A 12,263-nucleotide genomic window follows, 5' to 3' on the forward strand; every position below is an offset into this window, starting at 1 on the left:
TCATACTGAATCGGAGATGGTACCCTGCACTCAAATCCTGCCGGGAATCAGCTGGATGCACAACATACCCTATCAAGGAAAGGCTTGCAGAGATTGACTCACAAAGACTGACCACCATCAAATGTCCTATGAAACTGTTATATGATCATCCCAGCCAAAACTACTTTGGCTTAAGGATGCCCATTCCAGATGATATCTGCATATCATCTGGAATGGGCATCCTTAAATACATGCATAGTCTTTGCCCAAATGCAGTCCTCTTGAGCCTACAAGGATGTGACCTGGTAAGAAAATTACTCTTCATACCCTATAGATCGGGCTTAAAGGCAAATATCGAATTAGTATGCTGAAATATGAATCTACCAAATAGGAAGTGGAAAGATGGACACTGAGAAGTATAATCCATGTAACAATGCTAGAGACAAACTCTTCTTTATTATAGAGTACAGGTATGGGACCTGTTATCCAGAATGCTCCGGACCTGAGGTTTTCCAAATAATGTATCTTTCTGTAATTTGGATCTCCATAACTTAAATGAATTGAAAATCATATAAACATTAAATAAACCCAATAGGCTGGTTTTGCTTCCAATTAAGGATTAATTATATCTTAGTTGGGATCAAGTACAAGCTACTGTTTTATTGTTACAGAGAAAAGGGAAATCATTTAAAAAAATTTGGATTATTTGGATAAAATAGAGTCTATGGGAGATGACTGTTCCATAATTCAGAGCTTTCTGGATAAGGGGTTTCCGGATAATAGATCCCATACCTGTACTGGGATTTCAATACTTCACCAAATCAAACCTGCCAAAGTGCTATGTTAGCCTATGGGGACCTTCCAGAGCATTTTTCTAAGTTTTTGGAAGTCAAAGTAAAATCATTCGATCGATTGCTGAAATCCTTTGAATCGTTTGATCGAACGATTGTACTTCGATCACAGGATACCCAAATTCGATGAAAAAAACGTCAACTTCGATATTTGAAGTCGAAGTATTCCAATTCTATGGTCGAATTTCGAAGTATTTTTAACTTCGAACTTCGACCCTTGATAAATCTTCCCCACAAAGTTAACTTATACTGTAGGTGAACCACCCCTTTTAATTTTAGGTTTTTAACATGTTACACTGCTTCCCATTTTGTCAAGTTGATTTTCTCTGATCTAAAAGTGAATAAAAAAATTTTGCTTGTTGATTTTATGATGGTGATGTAAAGTCCTCCTTCAGAAAAAGCCTAATGCAGTTTTTATGAGCCAGATGCAGCCTATCTATGTAGATTAAGTTGACAGTTTGGTTAAGTAAAGTGACATCTGGGCTGAACAAGGAGACACATTTCAGGAGAACAAGTTCCAAATTATGTCAACAGAGATTACACTCCTTTGGTTCCTGTTCAGTGAGCAAATGCCATTTGGATGATAGAGAGCAAATAGCTCCAACATTTGTTATTGGGCGTTCCGTGGCATTTTTATTTCTCGTTTTATTAGTTGATTTTGGCTTTTTATATAAGCATTCCGCGTGGTGTCAACTGAAATGTGTCTCAGGAATCCAATTAATGTGGACTTAAAAAAGGTTAGGAAGGAAGACAGGCAGGCAAAGAGCAGTTGTAGAACACGATAATGAAAGTCTAGATAATTGGCAGGACCAAGCCAACTTTATGAGAACATAAACATTAGATAGAGTTCTGTGAAGACTTCATTACTGAATTTTTGTGGTTGAGCGAAGGATTCTGTGATGGAAAATGTTAAATGCTCAGTTTTCCTCACTGATAATCAAAGATGGATTATATATATGATGTCTCCCCTTTATATAATTCTATATAAGTTTTACCCTAAGAACTACAGGTTCAACCTCTATTTGGGTGCTTGGACATAGGCTTTTGGCAACACTTTACAATGATATTGAAGGACTTGGCTGGCCAGTCCTCTTCGGTGCTGCATACAAGGTGGTGGCACCCATGGTCCACGTGTGTTGTGTCGCAGTGATGTCTGATGCAAATTCTAAATAAAGAGACATCAAAACCCAGGTTCAATGCCCAAATATAGGTTCCTTTTGAGTGAGTTCCTGGGTGAAGTATATTACTCTGTTGACTGATTCTTGGTTCATGAACCTTCTGTTGCTGACATTGCTGTTTCGCTGCCTGCCCTGACTGTCACGGTTGGCACCCTAAATTCAGAACCAATGCTAAGCACCCTGTTCTCGGCTCTTGCTTCCACCTTTAACAGCCACCTTTCACTTCGGGAGGAGCCCTCGGCTAATCGGATGCTGCCCGGTCTTATTAAGAGAGGTGCCAAGCGAAGGGTTCTGAATGAGCAAAGGGGCACGACGGTAAGGCAAAGTCTTTTAGGCCAAAGGTCACAGTACAAGGCGTAGACAAAAAGCGTAATCAGTTCAGGCCGGGTTGGGGCAGGCAGAGTAAAAGCGGGGTCAGGCAGGCAAGGGTCAAACCAGGAGATCAATCAGAAGGGATACGGATACGGCAGAGTCGGTTACCAGGCAGGGGTCAGGATACAGAAGTCAGAATGGTCAAAAACAGGCAGGGTTCACAACAGTAATCAGATATTAGACAGGAAAACAGCTCAGAAGCAAAGTTACAACCTATAATGGGCAATGAAAAAATATAAACTTGCACTTTAAATTCATTTGAAATTCGCTCCAGCGTGCCTATAAAAGAAAGGAATGTGTGCCGTAAGTAACAGGAGCGGAGGAAGAGGAGTGGCGAGGCGGGCATCCCTGCTAGACCACTAATATAAGTTGTTACACCTGACTTTCTTGCCAGGATATCAACAGTGATCTGCTTAGCCCTTTTTGAGCCACAAATTGGACTATTTCCTGTCATGCTGCACACGAGCTTCCTCCTTGGTCCCAACTACAACCTACTAGCCCCCAGTGTCACTAGGCCCTGACACCAATCTAACATCATCATCATTTATGGTGTGGATATCTGACGTCTTTCATGGTGGCTGGGGTCACTGACATCTTTAATGTTTTAGAAATGGACTATTTCCTGTCAATCTCCACACCATCTTACTCCTCGGTCCCAACTCGAACCTAGTAGATCTGCTAGGCCCTGTCACCAATCTAACCTCATCTTCATTCATGCTGGCTGGGGTCTCTAATATCTTTCATGGTGGCTGGGATCACAGAACTCTTTCATGTTTTAGAAATGGACTATTTCCTGTCAATTTTTACAGCAGCTTCCTCCTTGGTCCCAACTCCAACCTAGTAGAGTGCAAGGCCATGAAAGCAATCTAATGTCATCTTCATTTATGGTGGCTGGTGTCTTTGACGTCTTTCATGGTGGCTGGGGTCACTGAACTCTTTCATGTTTTAGAAATGGACTATTTCCTGTCAATCTGCACACCAGCTTCTTCGTTGGTCCCAACTTCAACGTACTAGACCCGCTAGGCCCTGACACCAATCTAGCGTTATCTTCATTCATGGTGGCTGGTGTCTCTAATGTCTTTCATGGAGGCTGGGGTCACAGAACTCTTTGATGTTTTAGAAATGGACTATTTCCTATTTCCAATTTGCACACCAGCTTCCTCCTTGGTCCCAACTCCAACCTAGTAAAGCCGTAAGGCCATGAAACCAATCTAATATCATGTTCATTTATGGTGGCTGGTGTCTCTGACGTCTTTCATGGTGGCTGGGGTCACAGAATTCTTTCATGTTTAGAAATTGACTATTTCCTGTCAATCTGCACACCAGCTTCTTCTTTGGACCCAACTCCAAACTACTAGAGTCCCTAGGCCCTGACACCTAACTTCTTCTTCATTCTTGGTGGCTTTCGTGGTTCCTGTGGTCACTGACCTCTTTCATGTTTTAGAAAGAGAATAAAAATAACAAAAAAATAAAACAGAATTCCCGATTCCCAATACACTGCAGAATTCTACAAGATACATTATACAAAAAGTTACTTCTTGCCTTGAGGAAGTTCTGGATCACTATCCATTCTTAGTCAGCTTGGCATACTGAGAATGCTTACCTTGTTTAATTCATGAGAACCTTTTGCATTAATTGAACTAAATTGTGATAAGCACAAACACCTACCGACTTTGCCAGAAGAGAAGAACATTTCCAAGGTTAAAAGCAGAGAGAAAACACTTTTTCGTAAGCTTTGCCAAGACTTGGGGGCAATTTTCGGTACTTTGTTTAGTTGGCTAACTCTAATATTTACATGTAATTACATACTGGCATGATACCCGGAGCAGCCACTGAGAAAATATTATTTGTAAAATTCATGCAATTCAATGTGCCTTGGGCTTTAGAAACAGCAAAGCAGGATAACATGACAACAGGCAAGACAAAAGTCAACAAATGGGGGTGGAAGTTGGCAGTAGTTGACATTAGGGACAGACCAGGGTATTCATGGATGGAGAGGGAATACTTAACTAACTTGGTTGCTTAAACAAGTTATTCACCTTTAAGTTAACTTTTAGTATGATGTAGAGACAATTTGCAATTGGTTTTTCATTTTTTATTATTTGTGGTTTTTGGGTTATTTAGCGTTTTATTCAGCAGCTCTCAAGTTTGCAATTTCAGCAATCTGTTTGCTACACATTACACCCAAATTCTCCTAGCAACCATGCACTGATTTGAATAAGAGACTGGAATATGAATAGCAGAGGCCTGAATAGAAGGATGAGTAGTAAAAAGTAGCAATAACTATACATTTTTAGCCCTACAGAGCATTTGTTTTTTAGATGGGGTCACTGACCCCCAATTGAAAGCTGGAAAGAATAAGTAGAAAAACTAAACTAAACTAAAAGTTAACTCCTTTCCGTTCCTCTGTTTAGGAAACAATTTAATTCCGAAATTGGTAATAATTGGAAACTGTGTTCCATATTCCATTTCTATTTTTAAAGGGCATGTAAAGGCAAAACAATAAAATCCCATTTTTACTTTCTTTAATGAAAAACAAACCTATCTCCAATATACTTTAATTAAAAAATGTGTACTGTTTTTATAAGAAACCTGACTGTATGCAGTGAAATTCTCCCTTCATTTACTGCTGTGGGTAGGAATTGTCAGACGGTACCTAACTGTTCTGCAGGGAAACAATCATACTTATGAACAGCAGGGAGAGCCCCCGTCTCACTTCCCAGCCATGCAGAACTCAAGCAGCTTTGTTTATGACGATCCCTAAGCAGCCCAGACCACACTGAGCATGTGCATAGTCTTGGTCTTGCAAAGATGTATAACAAAGTTACAAGATGGTGACCCCCTGTGGCCAACTTTGAAAGCATAAATTATTTGTTTGATTAGGCTTGTGGTGCAGTAAGTTCATGTTTATATTTATGAATAAACCATTGATACTTACTGGATAAGTAAATCCAACAAGTAAACCCAGTTGCAATGTTCCAATAAAGACTCAATACAAGAACATTTTTGGATTTTACTCAAATGCGCATGTGCAATCCCATTTAATTTTTTTTCCACAGATCTCTAAAAAATATGTGGTTTTCCTATTTATTTAAAGCTCTAAAAAGTCAAGATTTATTAAAGGGTTTATTTATTAAGGTTTGAGTTGTGTTTTTCATAGGGATGCACAGAATCCAGGATTCGGCCTTTTTCAGCAGGATTTGGATTTGGCCTAACGGAATCCAAATCCTAATTTGCATATGCAAATTAGGAGTGGGGAGGGAAAGCACGTGACTTTTTGTGACAAAATGTAAAAAATGTTTTCTCCTTCCCACCCTTAATTTGCATATGCAAACTAGGAGTCGGTTTGTTATTTGCCCAAATCTTTCAAGAAGGATTCGGTGGTTTGCCCGAATCCAAAATAGGGGATTCGGTGCATCCCTAGTTTTTCATGAAAATTTTAGCACAAATCCAAAAGTACATCATTAAAAACCTGTCAAGGTCATGTAGAGGTCAATGGTAGAGGCCCCTTATTTGAAGACATTAAGGGGCCGATTCACTAAGCTCGAGTGAAGGATTCGAATGAAAAATACTTCGAATTTCGAAGTATTTTTTGGGTACTTGGACCATCGAATGGGCTACTTCGACCTTCGACTACGACCTTCGACTTTGATTCGAACGATTCGAACGAAAAATCGCTCGACTATTCGACTATTCGATAGTCGAAGTACTTTCCCTTTAAAAAAAACTTCGACCCCCTACTTCGGCAGATAAAACCTACCGAAGTCAATGTTAGCCTATGGGGAAGGTCCCCATAGGCTTGCTAAACTTTTTTTGATCGAAGGATTTTCCTTCGATCGTTGGATTAAAATCCTTCGAATCGTTCGATTAGAAGGATTTAATCGTTCGATCGAACGAAAAATCCTTTGATCGATCGAACGAACGTTTAGCGCTAAATCCTTCGACTTCGATATTCGAAGTCGAAGGATTTCAATTCGAGGGTTGAATTTCGAAGTATTTTTTACTTCGAAATTCGACCCTTAGTGAATCTGCCCCTAATAGTCTTTAGGATGTTTGAGGTTTTTTTGGAGGGTTTTGCCTTCTAGAGGCCCTTAGTGTAAAAAAGATTTTAGAGGTATTTATATATTTTTCTGATTGTTCAATGCTTATTTTCATTCGTGCTTTTTAAATACGTATTTTGAAATAAATTTTAGTGAAAATGAGTTTAGTCTCTAGAGGTTTAGTCTAAACCTCTAAAACCAGTAAAATGAGACTGTTGATAAATAGGCCTCCATGTTTGAGCTAATGTTTTTGGGGGAAGGGTGTTACATTTTTTTCTTACAGGAGGACTAAAGCCTAGCTTAATAAGTAGGGCAGGAATTTTATACATTATGGATTTGACTTCTATACCAACCCAAGACAACCACAGTAGTGATGAGCGAATCTGTACTGTTTCGCAGAAAAATGTGCAAAACTGCGGAAAATGACGGCAAATTTGCGAAATGAATCAGTCAATGGGTGTCAAAATGTTTGTTACATGTGACCTGCTCCAACTTCATCAAAGTCAATGGGAGTTTTTTCTTGTGGCAATTTTTTTGTATCAGCGACTTTGCAGTTGTGGTGAATTTTTACTACAATTTCATGAACAAATTTGCAGATGGAGAAATGCGGAATTTCACCACAAATCCATGCCTAACAAAACAATTTGTGATCACTAAACCTATAGTAGTAAAGATCTGTGTCTCCAAAGATGCCCCAGTAGCTCCCCATCTTCTTTTCTGCTGATTCACTGATTCACATGCTCTGTGCTGCTGTCACTTACTGAGCTTAGGGAGCCACTCACAATATACAGTACACATAGAATAGAAATGTCACAATATAAGGCTGATTAGTAATTAATACACATAATTACTACATGGCAGCACAGAAACCAGTGCAATTAGCATCAGAATTGAATAATCAGCAAACCTGTAGCATCAGCTTATATTACAGCCAGGGAAGCTCATTTTCTGCTGGATAATTAGTGACGAGCCCTAAGCTTAGCTTCTCAACAGCCAATCAGAGCCCACTGAGCATGCGAGTGTCACAGACACTTTCCAAGATGGTGACCCCCTGTGACAAGGTTGAAGTCCTGGATCATTGCTGCTATTGACAAGCTCAAACTTTAGCCTCGTGCAATAAGTTCACTATATAAAATAGGACATTTTTAGCCACATTCATTTTTAGGGTTTAGTTCTCCTTTAAGAGGAGCAGCCAGCACAAGGAAAACGTAGAGATTCAACACACAGGAAGGTACATAACACATTTAAAACAGTTTATAACAAGATGTTACTAAATGTTGGCCATTCCTTTAATTTATCAGCTCCTCTCCAGGGAAGACTAAATTTACCAGAGTATCTTATTTGTTATCTGATAGACTTGTGAAGGAAGATGCAAGGCATTGTGGGAATTGGAGTCTTGGCTAGCAGGGAGTTTACTTCTACATCATTTCAGTGTGACATATAGGGGTAAATTTATCAAAGAGTGAAGTTCCGCCACTAGAGTGAAATTCCGCAGCTCACAATTCATTTCTATGGGATTTTGAAAGGCGTATTTATCAATGGGTGAAAGTGAAAGTTCACCCTTTGATAAATACGCCTATAAAAATCCCATAGAAATGAATGGGAAGTGGCGGAATTTCACTCTAGTGGCGGAACTTCACTATTAACTTCACTCTTTGATAAATATACCCCATAGTGAGAAACAGCAATGCAGGGGATAGCGAGGGACAAACAAAATACTGATTGCAATAACAATATTAAAAACCATTGAAAATTTATAAATATTATATTTGGAAAGTTGATTTAAAACTGCCATTTTTGTATGATTATGGTGGAGTTCCCTATTAAACTAACAGAAATATTAAACATTTGAAGAGCTTTCTGCTAGGGATGCACCCAATCCACTATTTGGGATTCACTCGAATCCCTGAATTGTTCGTGAAAGATTCGACTAATAATAATTTGCATATGCAAATTATGGTCTGGAAAGTCAAAAGTGGAATTATTTTTTTTGTTTCCTTGTTTTGCATATGCAAATTCGGATTCGGGTCAGCCAGGCACCGGGATTCGTCTGAATTTGAATCCTGTTGAAAAAGGCCAAATCCTGGCAGAACCCCGAACTGAATCCCGGATTCGGTGCATCCCTAGTTTTTGTTAATGTTCCTCTGTAAACTTGTTCCTTGGTTCCGTTAGAAGGAAAGCTTTGCTGCCGATGAATATTAAACTATTCTAATGCAGGTTCGCACTACAGCGAGGCGTCAGTAATGATAAAAATCTTTTTTGGAAAAAAGTAAAGACTTTAGCCGCGCTAACATTTTGGATGTGCTAGTTCCCGAAATAACTGAAAGTGAAGATTTTGTCAGCAGATTTGGCTCAAGTTTTCTCCTGTATTTAAAGAAGAATTAGGAGCACAAAGCTAAAGAACAGAGAATACTGTGAGAAATGAATCAGAGGGTCAAGTTTAATGTCTGCAAGGGCTGTCACACACAGAGCTGTAGTCTGGTATAGAGTCTATAAACATTCTGAGAGTTATAGTTTAACAACAAATGGGGGTCTGCACATTGAACAGTCCTACTATAACATAGACAGTTAGGGGCCGATTCACTATGGGGCTGATTCACTTAATTCGAGTGACGGATTCGAAGTAAAAAAACTTTGAATTTTGAAGGTTTTTTTGGGCTACTTCATCGAATGGGCTACTTCGACTACGACTACGACTTCGAATCGAAGGATTCGAAGTAAAAATCGTTTGATTATTCGACCATTCGATAGTCGAAGTACTGTCTCTTTAAAAAAAACTTCGACCCCCTAGTTCGGCAGATAAAAGCTACCGAAGTCAATGTTAGCCTATGGGGAAGGTCCCCATAGGCTTGCCTAACTTTTTTTGATCAAAGGATATTCCTTCAATCGTTGGATTAAAATCCTTCAAATCGTTAGATTCGAAGGATTTAATCGTTCGATCGAAGGAATAATCGTTCGATCGAATTTTCTGCGCTAAATCCTTCGACTTCGATATTCGAAGTCGAAGGATTTCAATTCCTAGTCGAATATCGAGGGTTAATTAACCCTCGATATTCGACCCATAGTGAATCAGCCCCTAAGGGTCGAATATCGAGGGTTAATTAACCCTCGATATTCGACTAGGAATTAAAGTCCTTCGACTTCGAATATCGAAGTCGAAGGATTTAGCGCAGATAGTTCGATCGAACGATCGAAGGATAATTCCTTCGATCGAACGATTAAATCCTTCGAATCGAACGATTCGAAGGATTTAAATCCAACGATCGAAGGAATATCCTTCGATCAAAAAAAGTTAGCCAAGCCTATGGGGACCTTCTCCATAGGCTAACATTGAATTCGGTAGCTTTTAGATCGCGAACTACGGGGTCAAAGTTTTTTTTAAAGAGACAGTACTTCGACTATCGAATGGTCGAATAGTCATACGATTTTTGCTTCGAATCCTTCGCTTCGAAGTGGTAGTCGTAGTCGAAGGTCGAAGTAGCCCATTCGATGGTCGAAGTAGCTCAAAAAAAACATAGAAATTCGAAGTTTTTTAACTTCGAATCCTTCACTCGAAGTTAGTGAATCGGCCCCTTAGTGTCTCAGTTACCCTATTTGAGGACAGAGTTATGGCTTAGATGCTGAAGTGCAGTTGCTAATAGCAATCTACTGTATGACATCCATGCGTTCATTTGCCAATTGCAGTAGATGAAACGAGTTAGTGATCGGTTGCTATTCGCAACTGCCCTTGTGCTATTTAGCACCGATGTTTATAAATCAGATAAAGAAGATAAATCAGCCTCATACATTTCCCTTATCTCCGAGGTTTATTGACCAGAAAGGCATAATCACAGACTCATGTAGAACAACAATCATGTGGAATTACACTCGACAACACAGTCAGTGCTTACACATGAATGAATATGGTGTCATCCGAATATGAACTTTCTACTGCTGTTCTTGTAATTTGGGGTGACCTCTGCCACTGTGTTATTTAATGGGTTTCCAACATCTAAAACTTCTGTACAAAGAGAAACATAAAACTATGGCAGCATAGGTATCCCCTGTACTAAGCACAATTCAGCAGGAACAGTCCCCTAAGTTTGCTCATAGTCTGTACAGAGAGATCCCATAAAACTATGGCAGCATAGGTATTCCCTGTACTAAGCACAATTCAGCAGAAACAGTCCCCTAAGTTTGCTCATAGTCTGTACAGAGAGATCCCATAAAACTATGGCAGCATAGGTATCCCCTGTACTAAGCACAATTCAGCAGGAGCAGTCCCCTAAGTTTGCTCATAGTCTGTACAGAGAGATCCCATAAAACTATGGCAACATAGGTATTCCCCTGTACTAAGCACAATTCAGCAGGAACAGTCCCCTAAGTTTGCTCATAGTCTGTACAGAGAGATCCCATAAAACTATGGCAGCATAGGTATTCCTCTGTACTAAGCACAATTCAGCAGGAACAGTCCCCTAAGTTTGCTCATAGTCTGTACAGAGAGATCCCATAAAACTATGGCAACATACTGTAGGTATTCCTCTGTACTAAGCACAATTCAGCAGGAACAGTCCCTAAGTTTGCTCATAGTCTGTACAGAGAGATCCCATAAAACTATGGCAACATAGGTATTCCTCTGTACTAAGCACAATTCAGCAGGAACAGTCCCTCAATTTGTTCATAATCTTTAAAGACAGATCCCATAAAACTATGGCAGTATAAGTATTGCCTTGTACTAAGCACAATTCAGCAGGAACAGTCCCCTAAATTTGCTCATAGTCTGTACAGAGAGATCCCATAAAACTATGGCAGCATAGGTATTCCCTGTACTAAGCACAATTCAGCAGGAACAGCCCCTAAGTTTGCTCATAGTCTGTACAGAGAGATCCCATAAAACTATGGCAGCATACAGATGCAGCCACTTTGGTTTGTCTGTTTGACACAGAATAACTAAACACAGATATCCCATTTATCTCATTTAACACAGAAAACTGTGTCACAACATCCCATCTAATTAAAGCATTCACCATTGTGAACAATGGTGCTTTGGTATGCTAATGAAAAGGTTAAATGCATTAAATGAGTTAAGATAACTTTAGATAACACAGTTTCTTCAATTAACTCTGAGTCATGACGCATTTAACTCACAAATCCATGTAGCTTCATCTGTAGGTATTCCCCTGTACTAAGCACAATTCAGCAGGAACAGTCCCCTAAATTTGCTCATAGTCTGTACAGAGAGATCCCATAAAACTATGGCAGCATAGGTATTCCCTGTACTAAGCACAATTCAGCAGGAACAGCCCCTAAGTTTGCTCATAGTCTGTACAGAGAGATCCCATAAAACTATGGCAGCATAGGTATTCCCTGTACTAAGCACAATTCAGCAGGAACAGTCCCCTAAGTTTGCTCATAGTCTGTACAGAGAGATCCCATAAAACTATGGCAGCATAGGTATTTCCCTGTACTAAGCACAATTCAGCAGGAACAGTCCCCTAAATTTGCTCATAGTCTGTACAGAGAGATCCCATAAAACTATGACAGCATAGGTATTCCCTGTACTAAGCACAATTCAGCAGGAACTGCTCATAATCTGTACAGAGAGATCCCAAAAAACTATGGCAGCTTGGGTATTCCCCTGTACTAAGCACAATTCAGCAGGAACAGTCCACTAAATTTGCTCATAGCCTGTACAGAGAGATCTTAGGATGTATATATATATATATATATATATATATATATATATATATATATATATATATATATATATATATATATATATATATATATATACATATATCCTTGAGAAACGTTGGACATTGATGCAACAGAAATAAATGAGAATTTTTTATATGGGAGTTCTG

The sequence above is a fragment of the Xenopus laevis genome, chromosome 6L, assembly GCF_017654675.1.
Source record: "Xenopus laevis strain J_2021 chromosome 6L, Xenopus_laevis_v10.1, whole genome shotgun sequence".
NCBI classification, from domain to species: domain Eukaryota; kingdom Metazoa; phylum Chordata; class Amphibia; order Anura; family Pipidae; genus Xenopus; species Xenopus laevis.